Genomic DNA, 25,955 nt, shown 5'->3' on the forward strand with positions numbered 1-25,955 from the left:
AAAGAAGGATTATTAGCTTAATACTTATATTATATGCTAAATTTGACACGTTACTAAAGGGATGTAGTGTTGATTCAGATGGTTGAATCAACTTTATTAATAAAATAAGGCATCATATTTATTCCGATGTTAAAAGTCCCTGAATATTTTAGTTTAAGGAAAAAAGTCTGCACAGACGTGTTTGATTAACAGTAGTGTATGATAAATAGCATTATGGTAATTGAATTTAAGTTGGAATTCAGTTATCAAAATTGCTTTGTTTTGATATTTATTGCATTGTATTTCTAGTAGCTCGCTCAAGCGATATGATTAATGATTTATAATATAATATTTCATGTCTCTGGAAATTATTGTGTGCTATTTTTTTATCATCAGAATTACATATGTATTTTATCAATATTAATTCAAAACCCAAGGGTCGAAGAGTCAGAAGAATATTCGTCTAGCTCTTAAAAAAACATTATTAGGATCAACGACTTGTATTTAGTACCTAAATGACACACAATAGGTAATGTTTTTGAATAACGTTTGAAGTTAGTCGAGACTTTGATCTTTAGATTGTATTTTGGTTGCAGTAATCTTATTATAATGTGGAATTAGTTTAATATGTTGATGATAGGGCATTGTAAACTCGCACAGATAGCATCATACTGCCTATTTCAAGTGCGAAGTTTTGTGTTTAAAATCACAAAGCCTTTTTCTATAGATTAAAATAGATTTCCTTCTATTAATTTATATTTATGTATAGACCTATGATCTCAAATTGTAATCTCGATAAGGTGTTTCTGCTCTTAAAACGTACCCTTGCGACTTTTTACCTTGGAGAAACAAGCTTGATTCTCAAAGGTAAAATCAACTTAAACTCGAACAAGCTTCATTTTGTTTTATAAAAGCTACAGAGCTGGTTCAAGTAATAATTATTCAGGGCACGTACGTTCTCTTATCTATTACGCAGATAATACACCCTACATGTATGTTTCACTTTTATTTTGTACGTGCTCCCGGCGACGCTGTCTTTATATAGGCTATAGCCTTTCGTATGTTCTTGTTCCATTTATAGTACGCTGATATGGTTAGAGGAATATTTGCATCGATATTTTCCTCAACACAATTATTCTTGTTACTGGATTTGGGTTTTTGATGCAATTATTGGTAAATTAGAAAAAAACAATGTCAAGTTAATCGAAAAATTAACTGTATTTATGACAATTTAAACAAACCAATAAAAAGCTCTGTATTAGCAATCTAACATTGGATTCAGGGAAACGAGATAGACAGAAAGAAATACATTAGTAATTATATTATGAATGAAGATAATGATGATAGTACAATTCTTCTTCTTCTTCTTCCAGTGCCTCTTCAATCCTGAAGGTTGGCCGTTAGCTTCCTGTATTCCTTTCTGTCAGCAGCCAGCCGGAACAGCTGTTCGACGGAGGCAATACCGGTCCACTCCCGAATATTCCGGAGCCATGACTTTTTTCTTCGCCCAGCATGTCTCTTTCCATAATCCAATTAAAATAAGTAAATATATTAGTAATTTAAATTCATTTTCTGACATTCCTATTTTACACAAAAGAACATCAATATGAGCGCAACTAGAGTCGGCTTAATTCTTTATTTTAATCGAGTAAAACCAAATTTTAAGCGATACACGCTTACGATTTATACGTTCAGGCTCTTACCCGTAATACATAATTGTTTAATTTTTATATACCTTGATGAATGAAGGAAATTTAGTCAGAGTGTTTTTAGACTGAAAGTACTATGGAAATATTTGAGATATTTTCGTTATACTTTTAAGAAGCAGACGAGATCACTGCTTATAGGCATGCTGTTGACGTTTGAGCTGTATACGAAAGATACTCTTCAGACCATAACCATGATTTATTCACGTCATAAATAGAAACTATAACTGTAACAACCTCGGTAAGTTAAAAGTATAGTGCCACTGGTGATCGAAATAGGATTTACGTTGAAAAGAGATATTTAAGTAAAAAATGTTAGACCGTAAGTATACATGGATGATATATTTTTCTGCTCTGTAATCTATCTATATCTATAAAAATGAATTGCTGTTCGTTAGTCTCGCTAAAACTCGAGAACGGCTGGACCGATTTGGCTAATTTTGGTCTTGAATTATTTGTGGAAGTCCAGAGAAGGTTTAAAAAGTAGATAAATATAAAATTGCTCGGAATTAAATAAAAATAAAAATTTTGTTTTTCCTTTTTTGACGTGTCCCCCGTCGGACGGATTCCTTTTGTTTGTTTTAAGTTTATTTTATACAAAAGCTTAGGTCTTTTATTTATCGATTGAGGCACTACGAAGTCTGCCGGGTCAGCTAGTATTGAATAACTTTAAATTAAATTGATTCATGTCACAAACAGCAATCACTCATGTGGAAACCACGAATGACATGCAAGCGATAATAATATTATCTTCATTCATAAATTAATGACATTGATCACCGAGTCGTTAGAATCGACTCTTCGTAATAATTTTCTCAATAGAACAAAACTCGATAACGTAGAAAAGGAATCTTTGAATGACAAACATTAGATTCTATTTTTCGTCATATGAAAATCTAGCATGGATAGTATTTTATCAAAGCTTTTCAAATCATATGTGTTTATTAATTAAATTGGTTCTGTTTGGAAGGTTGAAACTCAAATTTCACTTGAGCTAGTTCTAGCTGCGTTCGGGCTGGTATTAGCGTTGTCCAAGTGGGATATCGGTACTTTTTGGTTAATTCACACTGGCACACTAGTTTTATTTTAAAAGAACAAAATGTAAATGACAGATATAAAATTGATAAAACGATGTTACGAATATGTATGTAGTATTTTTTTTTTTAAAGAATGCTCAGCTGCAAGACGCTGTTCGCCAAAGGAATCCTAGCGTCAGCCATCCAGTCGTTTCGGTGCTTCGGCATGGAGTTCGGACGCTAAGGTGGGGTGGTGACCAAGACATTGTTTAGTTAGGATTCGACTTGAAAACATCGCGTTGATGAAACTATTATTGAACCTCAATTAAAAAAATAATTTTAGTGATTACTTTTTTGTGCAAATTTTTTAATGCAGTTCACTTATGAACAGTAACTTCGGCAGGTCAGTGGTGTATGTTCGGTTCAATATTCATTGCCGTCGAAACTGTTCATTAGATCGCATGAGCATCGGTCGAAACTCTCGCTGACCTGCCGGATGGTATATTCCAGAACTGCGTCGAAGCCAAACGGTCGCTCATGTACTCCAGAATCGTTAGCGTCGCAGCCAAGCGACAGAGTACTAATGAGATGTTAAAATACTCAGGAAATACATCTACGACCTGGGACTCTGCATTAATTATGTTTTAAAGTATATATAATACACATACTTCATTTGTGTCTGCGAACAACATATCTACAATCTAAGCTTATTGAAATTTCACTTTTCACTTTCCCTATCTTAGTAATGTCGTTTATTTCGGTCGTTGCCCAGTGGATTGCTGATGTCCTCAAGCGACGGAAACCACTGCCACACACACACAGATGGAATCGATTTTTGTTAATCGAAAAATTAATTTAATAAACACAGATTTTGTTCCCTGTGGGCCTCTTTTCTTCGAAATAATAAAATACAACAATCGATAATTCAATACAATATAATAATAATAATAAATAAATATTTACTAACAATCACGCCACGTTAGCTGGTCCCGTGATAAGTTCGCAAAGAACTTGTGTTACAGGTACCAGATAACGGAAATAAATGTAAGATTTTTATTACACACATACATATATTTAATATACATCCATAACCCTGGAAAAGACATTTATATTTATCATACAAATATCTTCTCTTGGCGGGATTCGAACCCGCGACCCCCTTGTGTAGTGACCATGTCACTTACCACTACACCAGATGGCCGTTGTAAATATAAACAAATTGTAAAACGGCTATTCTTTTTGTTCACCTAAACCACAATTTGAATTTGAAAGATAAAAATCAAGGTGTACACGGATTGTTGACCTTTCAATTAATTTTGTACAGAAAGACATAATTCAAATTTTAACAAGTAGTAATTTCGAAGCACGCGCCAACTGTGATTTTTATCTCGTGGATAACAAGCGAGATACGGCGCTGAGCGAGTTGAAGAAGTGGATGCCATAAAATGTTTTTTTTTTGGTGAGATAAACTCAGAGGTTAATTTATTTTAAGTATTTGTAATTGTTTTTTTATTGGTAAATAAACGATCGCAATTCGATGTGTCATTGGATCGTGGTCCATCTGGTGTTATTCCGGAGCCCATGGACAGCACGATGCGAATGTCACCACTTTCTTTAAGAAATGAGAGCGACATCCGAGATATATTATACATCAGCTATGCAATTCTTGATACAGTGAGGCATGACTGTTTTGTGTCAGAAATAGGTGGGATGGTACTTATACGTGAACCTACTGCCTACTACAATCTTTCTCTGTTGAGCTTATAGTATTTTTTTTGTTCATTTCTTTTTATTTGTATTATCAAAATACTATATCAAAGAAGTGTCTCATGGTTTCAATCTCTTCAAGGTTCAATTCTACAATCATAATATAGACATTATATATTTTAATAAAAAACTGGATTCAATTTAATTACATATAATATATTAATTAAAGTTATCACAAACAAAAAATATATACTTAACAAATCGGTCGATAAACAACGTAGAAATAAATCTATGAGCATACATGAAAAACATATAGCAATTAAATAAGCTTAAATAAACCTGTAAAAAAATCTTGTCAATTATCGTAAGAAATCATATCCGATCCAGGCGACAGGGCAACGCAGTTGCCGTCGCAAAGTCTTGTCGGATCCCCAGGACTACAATCTCGGTGTTTAGACTCTTCACGAAGAAAAAAAAACAAACATAAAAAAGGACAAACAAACGCAATTTCGCCAAACCATGTTATGTAATTTATTTTAATTATGTAACTTGATTTCATATTCCAATATAACTTTGAGCTAGTCTTTAATAATTGTTCAACACTAGAAATTTAAAAATAGATTTTATTAAAACTGATTTTCCATTTAGTTTGCTATTTAAAATTTCGATCGAGGCTACCGTAGCCCGGCTAGCTCAGTCGGTAGAGCATGAGACTCTTAATCTCAGGGTCGTGGGTTCGAGCCCCACGTTGGGCGTTCTTTTTTTTTAATTCCAAAAATGCTTCTACCTTTTTCCTTAATCTGTACAATACCCAAGTTTTATTTACGTTTGACGCTTTTTATTTTCGGTTCGTTTTACTAAACATTTTTTTTATCAAGAATTCGTTACGCCAACAAATTCCTTAAACTAATTACGACATTTGGGTGTGATCCAAAATTCAATAAAAATAAAATGCACGATCAAATCGTGGCCTAATGGGACACTCATTGTAAGCGAGTACGTATCGATACGCATCGAGTGACGGGAAGGTACTAATATTAAAATCCCACAAACGGGTACCAAAGAAATGAACGGACTTTACAAGTCGGACTCCACGACGAAGAACCAGCATATTGAAGTGACCTAGCCCGCGTTGATAACAAATTTACGTAATGATACCATTTTTTGAAGTTATATTTCTTTAGGCGCGTGAAAATGAAAATGAAAAATTGTAGAGAGTGAAATTTTACGATGCGCGCTCACCGTGACACAAAATTAACAGAATGAAGTTGCGCACTAAACCTGGAACCTCTGTTAGTGGCGCATGTTGGCACGCACGCCGCCTCTGTTCACTGTGTATTTATTTTTATAATATTTATCCACATGTTTTGAGTTTCTACATTTAAAACACGTGTTTTCATATTGTTTTCATTATACAAGTGCGAATTTTATATGTGCGTCTGAATTATAATCAGAAGTGATTTAAATTGAATATTTAAATCAATACTAATTAATATTAGGAAATATTTGTGAAAAAACTGTGCTCATCAACCTTCCTAAGTGCTCCAATACAATTGAGTTTAGTTTTAGTTTTTTTTTTAGAGTACCTATATTTTGACTACTATTAACAAAATTAATACATAATTTTATCTTACTTTAAAAGACAGATAATCTAACTGGTAAAAATAAAAATAAAAATGTAGCAAAGATGATTATGATGATATTATAAATATCACATGTTAAACCTTTAAAACACTCTCCTGTAAAATTTGTAAGTTTTGAGATTACATATTATTATACAGTTTTAATGCGAGAAGACGATATGTATTATTATTCATGTCGCATGCATTAGTCAATTCAAATTCACCCTAGAGCCGTATGAACTTATAACAAGCAAAGTTAAAGATATAGACTGTTTTCGAACTAATAGCTTCGCTCATGTGATTCTTGAAATGGGTCGCGTCATCGTTGACAGAACGTAATAAGAGCTCCTTTGAGGACCGAGCGCCCTTCTCACCTTCAATCGAGCATAAGGTATATGTAAATTTGAATGTCGGAAAACGTTGAACAATGTTCATTGATCTGATGAGGGCAAAGGTCGCTTCTGTACTTTTAAAATATAAAAATATTAAACTATGACCGTTCATAGTGGCGGGCTATGGGAGAGGCTTTCACCCAGCAGTGCGGAGATACATACTGATGATGGAAACTATGAAAATGTCAAAATTTTGCAAAAAAAAAGATGTGTGGTGTCGTGGAACACCGGATAGGAACGAAGTTCCTTATTATAAAAATATTAATTTTAAGTTATATTCGAGGTCTAAAGAAAATAATTATTCGGGTATACATTTTTTATTATGATTTTTTAATTGATAAAAAAAAAACTACTTTACAAAGTTATCAACTTTATTTTATTCACAATGGCTTATAAAAAATATATAATAAAAAATACGTTATTTTTTGTACGTTATTACAAAGTTAAATCGTACACTGTGTGCATTACTAATAAAAATCTTACGTTACGGACGTTTTTTCCCGGTTATCGCATCGACCCATAAGGAACTTCGTTCCAAAAAGCTGTTTGGGAAATAATACTACAAAAGAACCAGGTTTAAGGGGCAATTCCAACTTCGCGCGGGCCGGTAGGTGAGCTAGCGGGCTCAACCTGAGAAAATTGCTAACACTGGTCCTAGCAAGGGCAGTGCTTCGCTGAATCTACTATCGGATCGAAATCGGGACCCACTAAGAAGATCCGGCAAGAAACTCAGTGGCTGGAACCAGAGTTACGGATGTAAGAACGAAATTCTGACATTATCCTTTAAGTGGCTAATTCATATTTAAAGTGGTCATTATTTGACCTATTTATTATTTTATCGAAAAATAAATCAATATGCCAACGTGGGAAGATCGATCGATCATATTCTTTCGTCACTTATAAAGTGTCATATTTGCAATACTGAAGCGGTTTTTTATTTCTTGAAAACGCGATTGTTAATCTTTTTAAATTTTATTATATCTATTATTAATCTAGAAGCTTCGATATATTTATCTCTGCTCTTCCCGTTCAAAGCAAACGACAATACCTTAATTGAGATTAAAACGGTGTAATTTACAAATACCATGAGATACGACAGCAATTACATGACTATTTCTGGTTGACACAAGATTTAAAACCCGCCGGTCTCGACGCGATGCGCTGTCAACATGAAAATGTCGAACAGTTGGTAGCCATTAAATCGAATAATTGCCAACATTCGAGATTTAATTTCAACATAAAACCGTGGTATAACAGATTTAACGTTCATCACCGCAGTTGCTAAACTGAGAAATTCAGCAGATATACGCGACTTGTACGTAAAGAGACATCAAAGATGTGTCTGGAATGGAAATAAAATAAATAATATATTTATCATGAGCCGTATCAGGAAACTGACGCAGCTAGTTTTGCTCAAATTTAATTTGTTTGTCTACGGTCTTGGGAGATCGCATGACTAAAAGTAAATAAAATTTTAATCTCAAGCAACCTAGTCGGGTTTACTTTTTAGATAGGTAAGTAAATCTCTTTGATATGGATTCGTCTGCTTTTACCTTTATTGAGGTCTCGACTTTGTGCATATATTTTTGATCAATTATCTCACGAAGCCGTTACTGTATATTCTGTATACCTAATTTGAAAACAGGTGTATCAAATTTCTCGAAAGATCTAAATTCTGTTCACCACAATTTTCAGCTCACAGTTGCCGATTTTTTTATTCCAATTCCGCGGTCTACCGTACCGTTTTGTTTGCAGACTTTTAGTCCTCAATTTATTATTCCGGTTGAAAATCTGCCTTGTGTACACAAAGCAACGCGAAATAGTTTTACGGTCGGCCATTAAAATAGGTACCACAAACAATCGTGACGTTGAAAGTTGAAAGTTATTTTTTAAATAAGCGCTGTCGAGTCAGTGACCTTGCGATTTAAAAGCATTTTTATCGGCCATCTGGATGGATTATTTATAGTGAAAATGTCGATAGTTCGGTATTTTTTTCTCCCTTGATCAGTCATTTACAAGAGATTATTCGATAAAATATTATTTTAATTTCATATCTGTTACAAGTTGTATACTTGTTTGACTTGAAGAAGTTTTATTTCATGATTATTGGTGATGGATATTTCAAATTCAATCAATTATATACGAGAATATGTATTTTTATGATTCTTGTGATCTTTGTTGATCATTAGATGAACAGTAACTAGTATGAATAAGTTTAACAGAAAAATATTACCCATTCCCCAAGAAACTGGTAGGACCTCTTGTGAGTCCGCGCGGGTAAGTACCAACGCCCTGCCTATTTCTGCCGTGAAGCAGTAATGCGTTTCGGTTTGAAGTGTAGGGCAGCCGTTGCAACTATACTGAGATCTTAGAACTTATATCTCAAAGTGGGTGGCGCATTTACCTTGTAGATGTATATGGGCTCCAGTAACCACTAACGCCAGGTGGGCTGCGAGCTCGTCCATCTATCTAAGCAATAAAAAAAAATCAATTTAATTACGAATTAAAAATAAAATAAAAGATAAAAGTCGCCACAGAAATTAGGATTGAATTTTTCTACTCAAATTCTTTAGGATAATACAAAAGAAACTTCTTTAAGAACGAGCACAAAGCTACACAAACAAGCCTTATGGATTGTGAATGATTAAGTGAGATATGGTGGAAATCAAAACCCACGCGTTATACCGTAACTCAAAATTGATTGCAAAGGTAATGAATTAATACTTTCTATTGAATAAGAAGCACCGACAGCAGCGTAGGCGCGATTTCTACAATTTATATTAACACATATAATAGGCTTTTGACCCGAAGTTGGCCAAGGTTGGAAGCTTAATGTTTTAAGCATGATTTACTACGGATATTTTATTGTATCGATGGGTGAACGAGCTCACGGCCATCTGGTTTTAAGTGGTTACCGAAGTTTATCACAATGTGATAGGTTGAAAGAAGACATATAAGAACGCTAAGGAGCGAGATGAGCTTATTCCGGCAGTACGTGGCCTGTGGAAACGCACTAAGAATGAGCTTTGTTCAGGTTGCGATAATAAAAGCAGATCCGTAGATACAGCTCACTGAGTTTGTCGCCGGATCTTCTCGGTGGGTCGCGATTTGTATCCGGTGGCAGATTCTGCGAAATACTGCTCTTATTAGGGCCAGTATCAGCAAATTCTCTCAGGTTAAACGACCTCACCTACCCGTCCGCGCGAAACTGTAATGTGCCCCCAGACTACCACCAAATATGTAGGGAAACAAAAGAGGATGCTTTTTTTATTAGTTAGATGGGTGGACAAGCTCACAGCCCACCTGGTGTTAAGTGGTTACTGGAGCCCATAGACATCTACAACTTAAATGCGCCACCCACCTTGAGATATAAGTTCTAAAGTCTCAGTATAGTTACAACGGCTGCCCCACCCTTGAAACCGAAACGAATCTGCTTTACGGCAGAAATAGGCAAGGCAGTAGTACCTACCCATGCGGACTCACAAGAGGTCCTACCACCAATTAAAAAATTCCTCAGAGAATTTTCTCTGTTTTTAAATATATCACAATAGAGATCTCTCTAGTAAAGAAGTAAGATTTTTTTTGTGATTAATGTAGTTATGAAGTTTTTTTTTTTGCCAATTTTTTTTTTCATTGTTAAGCTAACTTATAACTTTCGCAACCTCTGCGTCCCTGCTCGCCGCTTGGGGCACTGTTCCAACTGTATACAAATTTGAGTTAACTTTTACGCTATCGAGAGTGTTAAAAACTCGCACTAAGCAAAAAACGATGAAAGAGTTTAATCTTTCACACACACAAAACGTCGTGAGTATGATTTATACTCAAAATCAAATCTAACAATCTGTTACAATTCCTATCGATTTCAGTCTAATATTAGATTTCGCGATCTATAATTAACAAGCAAACAAAATTGAAAACTGCGCTGTCACTGGTAATGAGGATTTTATTGTTATAACCTACGAATTCCGGAATTGCTGATTCCGGACTTGTCGGTTTCCGCATTATATGTATAATTGTAAAAAAGACGTAACTACACTAATTATTTAGTAACGGAATAAAGTATAGAATCAAGGAATCTGGAATCATAATTAAATGTTTCTGATGTGTGCTCACAATCCAATCTTGTTTTTTATTCTGTTTGTTTCTTTATTACAGTATGCCTAGAGGCTAATGGTTATTTTTAAGTTGGTTTAATTTTCTGCATGTTTTACTGCTCGAGACGGGTAGACTAGCTTCACACTCGTCGCCACCTGTCCTTTAGATTTCAAAATTTAAATTCATCTTTTCAATACCTTTTTGTAATATAAGTCATTTTTAGAACAATACATTAGTACCTACGATTTGAGACAGTCCTGTTAACAATGAAATTTGTTGATCATTTAGATTTTCCTAAAACTTCATACAGCAGCTTTCATTTCAAGCAAATAAAGCTCGAAAAGTACACCATTTGGTAACTGTAACAAAAGCGAGGGTGTTAAGAAAACCGCAACAGCGTGCACATAATGAGCTAACTGGAACTTCTCGAATATTCCCGAATATTCTGTCCTTAATTATTGTACACGAAGCGAGATTGTGTTTCATGAATCTGTGCTACTGAGCAGCGTCAAATGACTGTTTTCGTTTCTAATGACCAGGCTTTGAATTTTATTCTTTTTGTTAATTAGGAAATTACTTTGGAAACGAAGTGTTGTATTGTGTTGTCTTGGACATTGTTTGAGATGACTCCGCTGCCACATTTGTACCGTCGCAGCAAGATTTTCCGCAACTAATCGTTAACCTTTAGAATCTGGACATTAGCAGAGACAAAAGTGTATTCAGAAACAATTAGCAATATGGTTCTAGAATGATTTCTGCAAACTATGTGACTGTTCTTCTTCAAACTCATTTGGATATTGAAAATTTCCACTTTCATTTCTTTTCACATTCTCACACTCTTACATTTTTATATTCTTATAAGAATACATAACATGAGCTGGTGCGGGCTAGTACCGTACCGTAATTCTAGCTATAGCTGTTGGAAACACCATTATCATGGATATACTTAAGACTATAGTATATTGTTATACATACTTGTCTGTCTTCTTTTTTAATAATTTTATGTTGTACAGCTATATACTACTACGATTTTGGTTTTCTAGTAATATAATAATAATTATGTACGTTTTCAAAGTCTAGTAGATTATTATTAATTCTTTGTTGAAATAATAGGTGAGAGTCAGTTTAAAAATGTTAAACGGATGCAGCAGAGTATAACACATAAATAAAATGTACCACTTCCGACTAGGTTGTCTCTTTATTTTCATACACAGAACAAAGCGCAATGCATTAGCTGACGTCAAAGGCATTCGGTGTTTGTGTACCGAAGTGAATGCTCAGTTTTAATTGTAAATTTTCTTTACGAGTCTATTTTGCTGTTGTAGTTTTAACCGATATATTTATAATAAACTGTGTGTGAATGTGGTTAATATTAAGTGATTTTTGATGAATCGTTCAGTTAAACAATAATAAGCACGTGTGTTAAATACGAGGAATTCGGTTTGATTGCAATCCAGATCCAAAATTATTATTAGCGTTATTTGTTGTAATTACTAAATAAACGATATAATAATAAAAGGCCTTGTTAACCGGCTTGCACATTATCGCCAATATGAATTATGAAATTTATGAAATAAGTATGAACTTATATCCTGCAGCAGACTATAGGTCCCGTAAATGTGGCAGGATGTTAGACTTTCATTAAAGCCTGATCATAAACTCCTTCAATTAAGGCAATTCCTTACCTCTTATAGCTTAATAAATTTTTTGCAATTAAAATTAACGGTACAATATAATTATGAGGACTTGCATTAGTAGTACCCAGACAATTTAACAAGTAAGGTAAATGTAAATAATCGGGAGACAAATGAAACACGGTCATCTTGTTCCAAATTAGGAATGAATTCTAAGCGAACCAGATACCACATTTAAAATATACATAATAATATTATTTAGATTTTAACAAATAGACACAGGCCAGAGAAATCTGTAGTCAGCAAAATACAATTTGTGCTTGATAATCATGACCTGGTCAAAATAGCTTGTAGAGACTGGATGCGAAAGGCAAGGGACTGAAAATAATGGAATGCATATGAAGAGACCTACACTCAGCGTTGGGTGGACACGGGTTGAAAAAGCGAACCTAATAAATAATAATACAGTGACAAAATAATAATGAAATAGTAGTTTCATAGCAAGAGATAATAAGACAGATAGGAGAGAAACTCGATCGAATTTGAATTTCAAAGGCTAGCTTTTTGTGATGTCATTATTTTTCAGTTAACGAAACTCGAGTTGTGTCGCCAACGTTAAATAATATAAATAACATTCTCAAAGTGGTTTCATTACAAATTCAAATTAGTTTCTGGCCGTTTAATGCTTGGATGAGAAGACAAATCGTCTGTCTGCCTTCACGTTGATGTTTAATGAAATTTCGCTAACCGTTTTAATGCCGTCCACGTCTTGTATTAATGAATTGTTAACGGCATTGGGATCATTAGTCTAGGGGCCAGGTCGTTGAGTGATAGTTACCTAAACAAATTTGTGTCACGATTACTATAGAATGTTTATCTTCAAAGATATTTTTGTATTTACCGGGGATTAAGTATTTGTTTCTGCACTAATTTGTCTGTTTTGCTTTTAAAGAAAGTGGTTATCTCAGTTTATAGCGCATCGATTTATTTTAAGTATTTGACAAGTACATGACCTTAGTCTCTTGGAGCTGCTACTGTTAATTTGATATTGTAATCGTGGTTTTCTTTTGAATGTTTAAATTATATCTCTCTATTGTCTAATGCCACCTTTTGTTTACCCATAAGTAGTTGTATTGTTCACACCTTGCCTCTTCATTTCAGTCCGATGATGATAATGAATTTAATTAAATTTAGTTTGATCTACTGTAATATACTCGTATCTTACATTTTTAAATTTACGTTAACGAGTTGAAATATTTTCTCGACAAAGAGAAGATTTTCCATCGACTTGATATGTTGCTCGAGATAATTATTCGGAACTTACACTGTATGTTCGCAAGTTTCTTTTGGAAATGTCGTTAGCAAGATTCAGGTTCTTGGCAGATTTATTCAATTATAAGAAGTTAAGTCTGAAGTAATGCTTATGGTTTTCGCTAACAGCTTTAGTGCAAAGCTCATTTCGTGGTGCTGAATGATTAGTTTTAGAATATCAGCTCAATATTCGTAAGATCTTTGCTGATCAATTACAACAAAGAAGGTCGGCTCTGGTTAAAGAGGCATTTATAACTTTTCGATCCTTTAAAAATAAAACTATCTGGCTACAATATAGAGAACCACTAACAACTACTGAAGGGTTAATCAAAATAACCTCCAAAAAATATTAATTATTAGCCTAGTTGCGAAAACAATGAATGTGTGATAATTATAATAAAAATAACCAGTTATTATTCAATTTTACCAAATGAATTGAATAAACATGAAGTATCACTTATCACTTATATTATAACGGTTCACTTATATGAGTTTTATTTATCCACATCAAAATGCTCCAAGCTATGATTTTGGCCCTTTTTTTTTTTATTTATTGCTTAGATTTGTGGACGAGCTCACAGCCCACCTGATGTTAAGTGGTGGAGCCCATAGACATTTACAACGTAAATGCGCCACCCACCTGGAGATATAAGTTTTAAGGTCTCAGTATATAAGTAGTTACAACGGCTGCCCCACCTTTCAAGCCGAAACGCATTACTGCTTCACGGCAGAAATAGGCGGGGTGGTGGTACCTACCCGTGCGGACTCACATGAGGTCCTATCACCAGTAAACACATGAAACAGTCACATGAAACTAGGATAATTACTAATAATTACCAATATCCCGAATAATAAATGATCTAATTTCATATAGGCATAACTAAGCTCGTCAGGTTTTATGTTTCAAGACATGCAAGTTACTATCAAGAATAATAAACTCAACAAATACCAACCTTTTTGTAAGCCGCTAAAAGGCCAATTTACTAGAACATTCCGTACTTTGTCAAAAACAAGCAAAAAAGCTTTGTCTTTAAAGTTGTAATTAATTATTCAACTTTATGTAAATAGGGCTACAAGCGCGTCCGTGCTTGGTCTTTTCGAGCTTTTTGCATAGCACGCGCCGTCCAGCTAGAGAATTAATATTTTATGCTAAAGGAAACGTATAAATAAGCGAGCTTAGTTTTAAAAAGCACAGTCAAGTGTTTTAACGTTGAAAATGTTTAAGTTATTTTTTTAAGAACCATCCATGGTCTCATGTTTAATACTTCCGGCGGATTTTTCAGTAAAGTAGCTATGTATTCCAGTTTGAGGGGAAGGAAACCGATGCTACAAAATTCTCCTTTGACTTCAAGCTTTAAGGTAACAGCATGCACTATGGCCGTCTGGTGTAGTGGTAAGTGACATACATGGTCACTACACAAGGGGGTCGCGGGTTCGAATCCCGCCAAGGGAAGATATTTGTATGATAAATATAAATGTCTTTTCCAGGGTTATGGACGTCTATTAAATATATGTATGTGTATAATAAAAATCTTACATTTATATCTGTTATCTGGTACCTGTAACACAAGTTTTTTACGAACTTATCACGGGACCAGCTAACGTGGCGTGATTGTTAGTAAAATATAAATATACTATGAGGCATCTATGGGCTCCATTCAAAACTTTACATTAAAAGCCAGTCATATAGCACATTAATTGCGTACCATTTAAACTCTCGATAACCTTAGTTCTGTATTATAGTTTCAAAAGCACCAAAAATCAAAATATATAAATTACTAGCTGGCCCGGCGTAATTCGTAGTGCCTCAATCGATAAGTAAAAGGCCTAAACTTTTGTATAAAATAAACTTAAAAAAAACAAAAGGAATCCGTCTGACAGGGAACACATCAAAAACAAAATTGTTTGTTTTTATATAATTCCGAACATTTTCATATTTATTCACCTTTTAAACCTTCTCTGGACTTCCACGAATAATTCAAGACTAAAATTAGCCAAATCGGTCCTGCCGTTCTCGGGTTTTAGCGAGACTAACGAACAGCAATTCATTTTTATATATAATACTAGCTGGCCCGGCAAACATTGTTTTGCCATATATAAGTTTTCTAGGGAATTTCTAGTGTAGAAAAAAAAACTAACTTATTGTAAGTGTGTAAGGATGTGGTAAATGAGTGAAAGAGGTATGTAGTGCTGTGAACGATGAGGGAATATATAATAAAAATAACAAAACCTCATTCAACCACATAATACCTCATTACAATAAAAAAAAAGTCCAAATAAAAAAAAAATGTTAGGGGTGGACAACCCTAATCACTTAGGGGTATGAAAAATAGATAGTAGCCGATTCTCAGGCTTACTGAATATGCATAAAAAAAAATCATGAGAATCGGTCAAGCGGTTTCGGAGGAGTATGGGAACGAACATTGTGACACGAGAATTTTATATATTAGATATACTTATAGATTACTAGTTACTACTAACAGCCTACTACGTTGTATGTGCTACTGACAACACGAAGGGCAACTGTATTGATAAACAAACGCGACTGAACTACTAATAAATCATTTTTTGGTAATGAGTCGTGTAAAGGTTCTTCCGTGTCAATGAATAGCAGAGCACAAAGAATGTGGTCGGCCATTTACGGAATTGGAGATTACTAATAATTGGTTATTTTACGTCTGACGAGCTAATAAAAAATCAAAACAAAAAGTTTTTTATCCACATGCATTTTGGGTTGAACACTGAGGAGAATTGACAAGAAACTCAGGACTTTACAAATGTATCTTAAGTTTGTATGTAAATGGCAAAAGAAAAGTTAAAAGACATGTTAAATCTGTAGGTTACGTAACGTAAGCATGATTATAACTAGAGGAAATATAATTTCTTCATTACTGAACACTGATAATAATTTAAAAATAAAAAATAAAGTTTTCTACAATTTCTATGGCTGTTTGTATCATTCAAAACGATTTCAATGTATTTATTTTTAGTCTCATTGTATCATATTTCTCGGTATTTCTTCCGTAGAGATCGTATTCCCATATCATTTTCTATTTTAACATTTTCAATAAAGTACAATACCGTGCTTATTTATTTATAGTCTATCGTTGTAAGGAATACTTGTTATTGGGTAGGTGCGTAAACTATATAAGGCTTCTCTGAGATCTGGAGGCGTGGACCAAAATTTACCAAGTTTTACCGAAAAATATTGTAGCAGTTGAACCTCAACGACATCATGACATCTGCCAGATTCGACTCCAACTGAATAAGGTGCAAGCGGGTCACGTTGTGGGGATATTTTTACCTAGCGATCTGAAATTGTTAAAATGTTTATCTAAAGCCAACCTATACTCGGCCAAGTTTTTTTAACACTTAAAAACAAAATTAAAACGACCATGTTTCCTTTAAAACTATTCTTTCATTTTGCTTCGAGGTTTGTTTAAAATTAACTAGGGTCGAGATGTTAAATCAACACAGAACTAAATTCAATATTCGATTATCGTAACGAGCTATCGTTCGAAGATAAGATTTATTGGTTTTATGAAATGACAGCTCTTGCGTTTATTTTCAATCGCCTTAGTTCGTTTGTATAGATGTTAATTATAATGCACTTTTAAATTTAGGACAGTTTGACGTTCCAATTGAGCTTGCGTAAAAGCTATTTGGGGTTTGTGAAAGCTATTATATTAGAATTAGGGGATTACAGATATTTCTTGACAAAAAGTTTTGTATGTCGGAACAATATTGTTTGTGTGCTGGTTTGGTCTCAATACTTTTTTCTTTCTATCGCTTAGACAGGTGAACGAGCTCTCACGAGCTCTGTTCTACCTGTGGTTACCGGAGCCCATAGACATCAAATCTAAACACATTCAATTGTCTCACCCTTTTAGCCAAAGCGCACTACTGCTTCACGGGAGAAAAAGGCAGGACGCTGGTACCTACCCGAACGAACTGACTAGACGTCCTACCACTAGTAATTCCGCAAATTATATTTTATGCGTGTTTTTATTTTTTATTAGTTAGTTAATATTCGTTATTATTATTACACGATGCTATTCCTTCATCATAAAACTTATTCGTGAATTTATGTTAAGTACATATTTCATTACAAAAATTGGTACCTGCCCGCGAGATTCGAACGTCAGCACAGTTGCATCGCTCGATAGAATTACACAGGACGTCTTATCTTTTAGGCCACATCGACTTCTCACAGCAGATTGGCAGACGACTTACCAATAATAGAATAGATAATAGACAAAGCTAATTCGCTATCAAACATCCGCTGCGTTCAATCGTACCGCATTTATAACCTGCTACGTGAAATTCCAGTAAAGATCCTCGATAAGACGCCGAATATTTAGGTGAGATCGTCCATTAGATTGCGTATTCACGGAACAAAATTAATAGAATAATTCCGACCACCCAACGTGTTATTTCGCTGGAAAACCGGTAACACATCTGATGGCCCAAGAATGGGCGTTATAAATACACACACACCTATATATTATCTTAGCTTATTTTGATAGATCTTAAAGACGGAGAAATGCAGAAACCAATTGATTTTCGGATATTTGTTATTTTCTGAATTTATGTGGTAGGACCTCTTGGGAGTCCACACGGGTAGGTACCACCACCCCGCCTATTTCCGCCGTGAAGCAGTAATGCGTTTCGGTTCGAAGGGTGGGGTAGCCGTTGTAACTATACTGAGACCTTAGAACCTATATCTCGAGGTGAGTGGCGCATTTACGTTGCAGATGTCTATGGGTTCCAGTAACCACTTAACATCAGATGGGCTGTGAGCTCGTCCATCCATCTAACCAATAAAATGTGCAGAATATGAGCTCACGTTCTACCTGGTGTTGTTCGTGTCTCAAAATAGACGTCGCAATTCACGTCATGATGACTGTGGGCTATGGCTGTCCATCTCAAACAAAAACAAATGCTTCAACTTATTATTCATCGTTGAAGCGGTTACTTTTTTCCCAGATTTTAATCTGTGGCACAGTTGCATCATTAAGGTACACGTATTATTACCTCCTACAGATACAAAGGAACTTAAGGAGGAGCACAAGGCTGTGAGGTTGATACCGCATTCTATTTTTTCGCAAAAGCCATTATTTCCAATTTAAAGTCCTAGCCGCTGAGAATTGTTTTCAAACCTAGTTTTAAGAAGGAATCGTGAAAACGGTCATAAAATGGACGAAGGAATCTCATTTCAAAACTAGGTGATACGTGGCATAATATTAATAATAATCTATATATAAATAGTCAAAGACAGAATAGCTAAGTACAATTTTCTTCTAGGTTTGTTTCTTAGAAGCTGTATTGTGATACTTTTCTATAGATGGTCAGTTTTTATCTTCAAAATATCCCAAAATAAAACCATACGAGAAAACGCTGTATATATTATAAAATGAATAATAATCTTGCGATGTAAATTGATCTTGGCCGGATTTAGATCATTAGTAATAATCATTAGTAAAAAACACTAGTAATAATAGTCAGGGCTACTAAGGAAGCATGGCCATTGACGCTCTGATACCTATGAGCCCCGGTAGCTAGAGAAGCCGTAAATTGATATACCCATCTGTGCACTAAATAAATAAGACTCTCCAAACTGTCAATAATGATAGCTAAACAGCCGTAAATTTATTTACCCATCTGTGCACTAAACAAATAAGACTCTCCAAACTGTCAATAATGATAGCTACCAGCCGTAAATTTATTTACCCATCTGCGCATTAAATAAATAAGACTGTGCAAATTAGCAAGAAACGTTCTAGAGTAAGGCCCACTACAAGTATTCGCCCAATGGTTGTCATAATCCCTGGAGGATGTGCTGGTGGTTCGAAGCTTTTCCAGATCCATCAGTATGAGTATAGGGCTAGGGATCAATCACTTGGAGTTGAGTCTTTTTATCAGCTGCCCCAATGCCCAATTTTTACAATGAGATATTGATAGCGATGATATGTAGCTCGGTTTGAATATACACTAAATAAAATTAGATACTCAGAATAAAAATTGATCCCTTTCATTGTTTTCATTTCCTGAATATGTTCAATGTAACAAATGAGTTTCTGTATTTATTTATTCTATGGCGTTCTTATATCATCAGGATTTCACGAGTGTATTTATATTACTTCCTTGCAGGCGATGGCTTATTTATAGACAAACGTTGGTCGGTAACGGATTGCATTGGATCAGTGTATATTACGTGAAGACTATTGAAAATATTTTTAGGGAAGCCCTTTAGAAGCCATTTAGAAATTTGATGTCTCAATATTTAGATCGAATGGAAATTTAGCTAAGACTTAAATTCAGTAACATTTTACGGTGTGAATCTATTTTACATTTTGTGATGTTTTCTTAGCATAATAATATCAATTTAGTAAATCATTAAATTGTAGATGCGTAAAATGCTTTAAAACGTAGCGAGTATAATTGAAAATTGCATAATGGATTTTGTAAAATCTAGTGTTCATTAATTACCTTATTAAATTTAAAAACTTTGAATTAAGTGATGCGATTTGTCAACAAGTTTCAAAATATTTACATGATACTAATGCATCCAAAAATCAGCAATTTGGTAACGTAAATTGCGTTTTAGTTTTACATTCATGTTGATGGATTCAGTTCCAGATTTAGCTTGGGTAAGACCACAGGGCGAAGTACAAACATAATATTCTAAATTCGTGACAAATATCAACATACAAAATCGCTTAATAAAGACAGCGTGCACTTAACCCTTTGAGCGCAAACCGTCGGTAAATCGACTCTATTCATATGTCTAAAGAGCGGAGCGTTGGACGACTATTTGCGCAGTTTGATTAAACATATTACGTATTGGGTATCGATCGACTTATACGGACGTGTCTTAGCGCGCGCGCGTATAACGTTTTTAATTAGTTAATAACATTTATAAATACCCCATATAAAATGATTTTGTTGTGAATTTAGTCTTGATTTTTGTTTTTTTTTTAAGTTAAAGTTTTTTTAAATATCTGCAAAATATTTAAAAATAAGGTCATCACTAAAAGGGGTTAATAAATTCTCGTAACAGACACAAAAGTCACAAAAACAATAATAATGTCGCGAGCGATTAATACTGAAAAGGCAAGCGACGAAGATTCTTTTGCCAGCAATTGCAGTAGTTCTGAACAAAAACTTGGCATTCGGCCAACAGGTTTCCCCTCTGAACGTTGCTAGACGCACGAATGACTCGGATTTATTTATTCGAGTTAACTCTGTGACACACTAAACCTTTCCACTGCTGCAGCGTTAGTCAGACTTCCTAGAATCATGTATGTACGTTTTAAGGGCACACGATCGTAAATGCGGCAGATAGTTCGGTGAAACCTTTTAGGATTTTTTTGTGGCAACATTCTTCCAAGTTCCTTTTACCACATATCATTGTTGTCAAGAATTTTAAAATGTGTACCAGGTATGTGAATATAAGTACTAAGTAAGCTTATCGAAATAAACTATAGCCGAAAGCTTGAACAAGATTTTTGTTGTGTTAATCATATTAAAGATACTAGATGATGACCGAGCTTTGCTCGTTTTTTTTTTTTTTGATAACGCCATCTTGTTGTATCTTTAAAGCGGTTAGTTGCCCTCAATTAAGAAAAATAGTATTATTATTCGCCGATAGATGTCGGGAAAAGTTGATTATTGAAAACACGAATAAAACAACATTTTCTGAAAATAAATCGTAGTTAGATCGATTTATCGCCCCGAAATCACCTGTATACTAAATTTTATGAAAATCGTTGGAGCCGTTTCCGAGATTCAGATTATATATATATACAAGTATTGCTCGTTTAAAGGTATAAAATTATTGAAGAATAATATTCGAATCGTCGTCGTGGTCGAACGGATAAGACGTCTGATGCATTCGCGTTAAGCGATGCACCGGTGTTCGAATCTCAGGCGGGTACCAATTTTTCTAATGAAATACGTACTCAACAAATGTTCACGATTGACTTCCACGGTGAAGGAATAACATCGTGTAATAAAAATGAAACCCGCAAAATTATAATTTGCGTAATTACTGGTGGTAGGACCTCTTGTGAGTCCGCGCGGGTGGGTACCACCGCCCTGCCTATTTCTGCCGTGAAGCAGTAATGCGTTTCGGTTTGAAGGGGGGGGAAGGGTAGGGCAAAAAAATAAAATCGTATCGTATACAATTGTAATTATACTACTTTTGTAATGTAATTTGTTTTGTTCTTGTGAGCCATAGCCCAGAATTTAACCTGGCCACCATCAACGAATAGCATCTTAAAACTCTACACTCAAATATTTTAACTTTTAGGAAATAATTCGAAATTATCAATATTCAAGAACGGATGATCCTCGAGATGGTAACACTATGCGATACGTCGAAATAAAAAATAATAGAATGAATAAAATTAAATTATTTGACTACTGTTTTAACTGCTCAAAGCTTCTATTAGAAGATTTGATCGTTATCATGGTTTGTTGCTTACTTTTCTCTTTTAGCTTTTAAATGATTATTTAAAAAAAACACACACAAATACATAAAAAACAAGCAAACTAAATATTTCTACTAATTTCATACTAAAAAATTTTGAAACCGAAGACGACGCTATAATAAATTCTGACTAGACTTCATTGGTGAATGAGCTTACAGTCCAATTGGTGTTAAGTAGTTACTATAGCCCATATACATAATAATGCCAACTCCATCGCCGAACTTGAGATATGATGATGAAAAACATGGACAAATCAATGATAAACAAACCGAAATGCATGACTGGTTTTCTATAGAACAAACACGTCACACTACATCTAAATCATATTAGAAAGCTTTAAATAAATAAAGCACAAATAATAAATCAAACAATAATTTTGTTTTTGTACAAATCATTAGAGGCACAACAGTAACTGAGGCCATCCATCAGAGAGTTGACGGGGTTAACCTTATCGGTCTCACGTATCCTTTTACGTCTGTCTATCTAGAATGATACGGGTGCGTTAGGCAAACCAATATCTCCTTCAATATGTCTTTAACCAGACTTTCGCAGTAACTTGTTTGATTTATCGCCCATTTTAATGCGACTTGAGTTGAATTTGTTCATTTTTCTACAGAAATTCCATTGATGCTCATTTTAGGTTCATAATAGATTATATTGATATTAGATTATAGATATATTAGATTAAAGTAATAGCTGTTTTTGGTATTTCTTTGGATAAGTAGACGACGAGCTCACGGTTCATCTGATGTTAAATGGTTAGCGAAATTCATCATAGATATCACAAATAATAATTTCACCCATCTTGAAATGTAAGGTTGAGGTCACAATTATATTTTCTTCCCATATTATATCCCATTCATTGGCGCTGTCTACCGTGTTTGCATCTATGCTAGCAAATAGAACGTGCTTTATTTTTAAATTGAAAATTTCCTGAGTAACTCCTATTTTAAAATTAAAAAACAACCAGTACAGAAATTCCATGACACTTCTAAAGCCGTCCATGATATTTAGAGCAGACATTATTGTTCGTATGCCTTAGGGCCTGGCCACAGCTACTGGCGGTGCGTTTTGCGGTGCGTTGCGAGGCGCGGCGGGCGGCGTGATTTGCGGGGGTATGCCACAGCTAGACTAGTTGCGACGGCGGCGGCGTCAGAGGTGGACGTATTTAGAAAGCCCTATCAAATTTCCCTTTCAAAAGTGGCACGATATTACCTTGAAATAAGTGCGTTCTTAGCTGAAGATATTATTCAATCAAGAATAGGAGCGCACCCAGTAAGAAAAAGAGAGAACTTGGCGAATTTCACCCTATTTATTAGGTATTATATTAGGAATATAAGAACTATCCCGATAAATAGACTATTAATAGATTCAACCTTCACAGATATTACCAGGTTCAAATCTAAATTTACCATACGTGTTAATTGCTGATAAAGCCTATCCTCTTAAAAATTATTTGATGCGCCCATATCCACCGGGTGGTTTAAATGCGGAACAAATAATTTTCGACAAAACATTATCCCGGACAAGTGTCACAATTCAGTACGCGTTTGGTATTCTAACTAATAAATTTCGTATTTTTACGAAAAGTGTACAGGCAAACAAAAAGCACGCGACATTGATTATAAAGGTTTCGTGCCTTAACAGAAAGTGATGGAGACAGAGATGCAGATTTTCAGCAGTTTATTTCCCAGTTTGGAGACTCCAATATTCACAATAGCGTACGCAGATCAAGACGGAATAATCGAGCAACGGTTCAAGCATCTAGAATACGAAATCAATTCAAATTTCAAATTTTATTTCAATAATCCTATCCAAGAGTATCTAGGAAACCATTAGTACCAGAAAATTGTTGTTTTATTTCGTCCCACATTTTTTTTATAACATGCCTATATTTATGATGTGGATGTTTTGACATCCATATTTCTGGTCTACTCAGTATTTCACTAATGAATTGTTCCACATCCATTATATTTTATTAGCTCAACGCGCGGTAAAAACAAAATGATTTGTTTCGGTCGCCCGATGCCTCAATGCGTCCACCGACACCGCCGCGCGCGCCGCTCTGAGCTGTGGCCACCTCCATATTGTCTAGTACATTTGTTTCACTCGCACATGGCGCAGCTCGTCGCCGCCAGATGTCACGCACCTCTCACCGCGCCTCGCAACGCACCGCAAAACGCACCGCCAGTAGCTGTGGCATACTTCATAGGTTGTCTACCATTTGTTTTCGCCGCTCCCGCTTGCCGCGCCTCACGACGCACCGCAATTCGCACCGCTCTCGGCTGTGGCCAAGGGGTTAACCCTTCTAAAACTACAGATTCCGGGCAACAATAAGTACCTATTTCTTTAAATTATTATCCTTAAACGAGTCTAACAAAAGATGAGTAATTCTTAAAAGTAATGTAAGTTTATCGTCCTCCGGCAAATGGCACCTTCCATTTTTGAAGAGCCTTATCCATTAAGTTTAGACGGTCTGAGTGTATACGTATACACCCACACAAGTAAAATTGAAATAACGCAGCTAAAATCACAAACTTCGTGTAACGATAGAGCTTTATTAACCATCTATATATTAATACGTGAAGCAAAAACTTTGTACGTCTTTTTACGAAAATTGCGCGGACCGAGGAGTATGAAATTTCCCACACTTATCAATGTAGAGAAGGAGTGTAAAATGCTAAATTTTATTTTAAATTATGCATAAAAATACATTAAATCAATAAAAAGAACACTACACACACTCATTAGTTTTTGACTAGATTTTTTCTCCTCTTGTCTCGCGACCTATCCGTCATCATTTGAATTTTTTTTATTTTTATTCGAACACCTATAACTTCCTTTCCAAGTTGTGGCGTCGTTGGTCGTTGACCATCGCCTCAACAATCCGTCGGTCGGACGTCCTCGAGGTGGCGCCGCGTATCTGGTTGTAGTGTTGACCGCGGGAACCTCCCTACTCTGACCGGGTTTTGACCCCGGACGGAGATCGGACGTCGGGTGTAAGAGTGCAAGGGAGTCGTTTAGTGGGTAGGGCCCTAAAAATTCCTTGGGCCCGCGGTCTGCTCCCAACACCTTGCAGATCGTCAAGTCCCACACACCCGCCCGCCCCCTAGGCGCGAGGATTTCGTAGGAGGTTCGAAAAAAAATGGTAGACATCATAAAACACAAAATATTTGACAGATGCCTGAATCTCGCTTACGAAATTTTCAAGATAAGCTTGCATACAACGTTCAGACCGTCGGTCTACCGAGCAATATCACCCGCTCGGTGGAAGATCTTCCTTTCGTCGTTATACCATCACAAAGCCTTCATTAATGTTTCCTATGTTGGAATAATAAATTCGTTTGAAATACTGCAAAATTCCGACCGCATACATTTATTTGTAAGCCAATTTAACGGGTACAAGACACTAATGTAGACAAAGCAGTTAGATTTTAAAATATTCAATACGAACCGCGGGTCGATAACCGATGGTACGTCGATGGTGGTACAATAAAATTATTTATTCAGGAAACCGTTCAGAATAGGGACTGAAAGCTTTACATTCGAGCTCAGATTGTCACTGATCTGAATATATTTAGATAGCTTCAAATTCAAACAGCTATTTTGAGACGGTTCGGATAATGTTAATGCGGTCTAGATGAAAATTTGATGACTACTTGCGTTTGTGATTAAGAAAACTGTGTATGCTGATTTAAGAATTTCTAAAATAGCCTTTACAGAAGTAGAATAGAAGTCTGTTTACGTTGAAGATATTTGGAAAAAGCTTCTGTTGGTTTTTAAGTCTCGATTACGATTCTGTGTAGGGTTTTTTTTGTATTATTTTTTTGATTCGTTATGCAGAATTAGAACTTTTTTTTTTCAACATTATTATTGATATTAAATACGAATATGATGATCTCTTTAAGTTAACGAAGGATGTAACAACAAAGCTATATTTTTTGGAAATGAACATTAAACTTCTGTTTAGAGTTTCATCGTAACTATTCATTCGAATTGAA

General features: G+C 35.1%; 1 protein-coding gene and 1 non-coding gene across 5 annotated transcripts in view; both read left to right on the forward strand.

Moving 5' to 3' along the window:
- LOC101737883 (collagen alpha-1(I) chain) overlaps positions 1 to 25,955 on the forward strand; it is a 242,025-nt gene that overhangs the window by 7,510 nt on the left and 208,560 nt on the right. The gene's annotated exons all lie outside the window — the stretch shown is intronic.
- TRNAK-CUU (transfer RNA lysine (anticodon CUU)) lies at positions 5,091 to 5,163 on the forward strand. The gene has a single exon. It is a non-coding gene; the product is annotated as a tRNA-Lys (tRNA).

The sequence above is a fragment of the Bombyx mori genome, chromosome 11 (genome assembly GCF_030269925.1).
Source record: "Bombyx mori chromosome 11, ASM3026992v2".
NCBI lineage: Eukaryota > Metazoa > Arthropoda > Insecta > Lepidoptera > Bombycidae > Bombyx > Bombyx mori.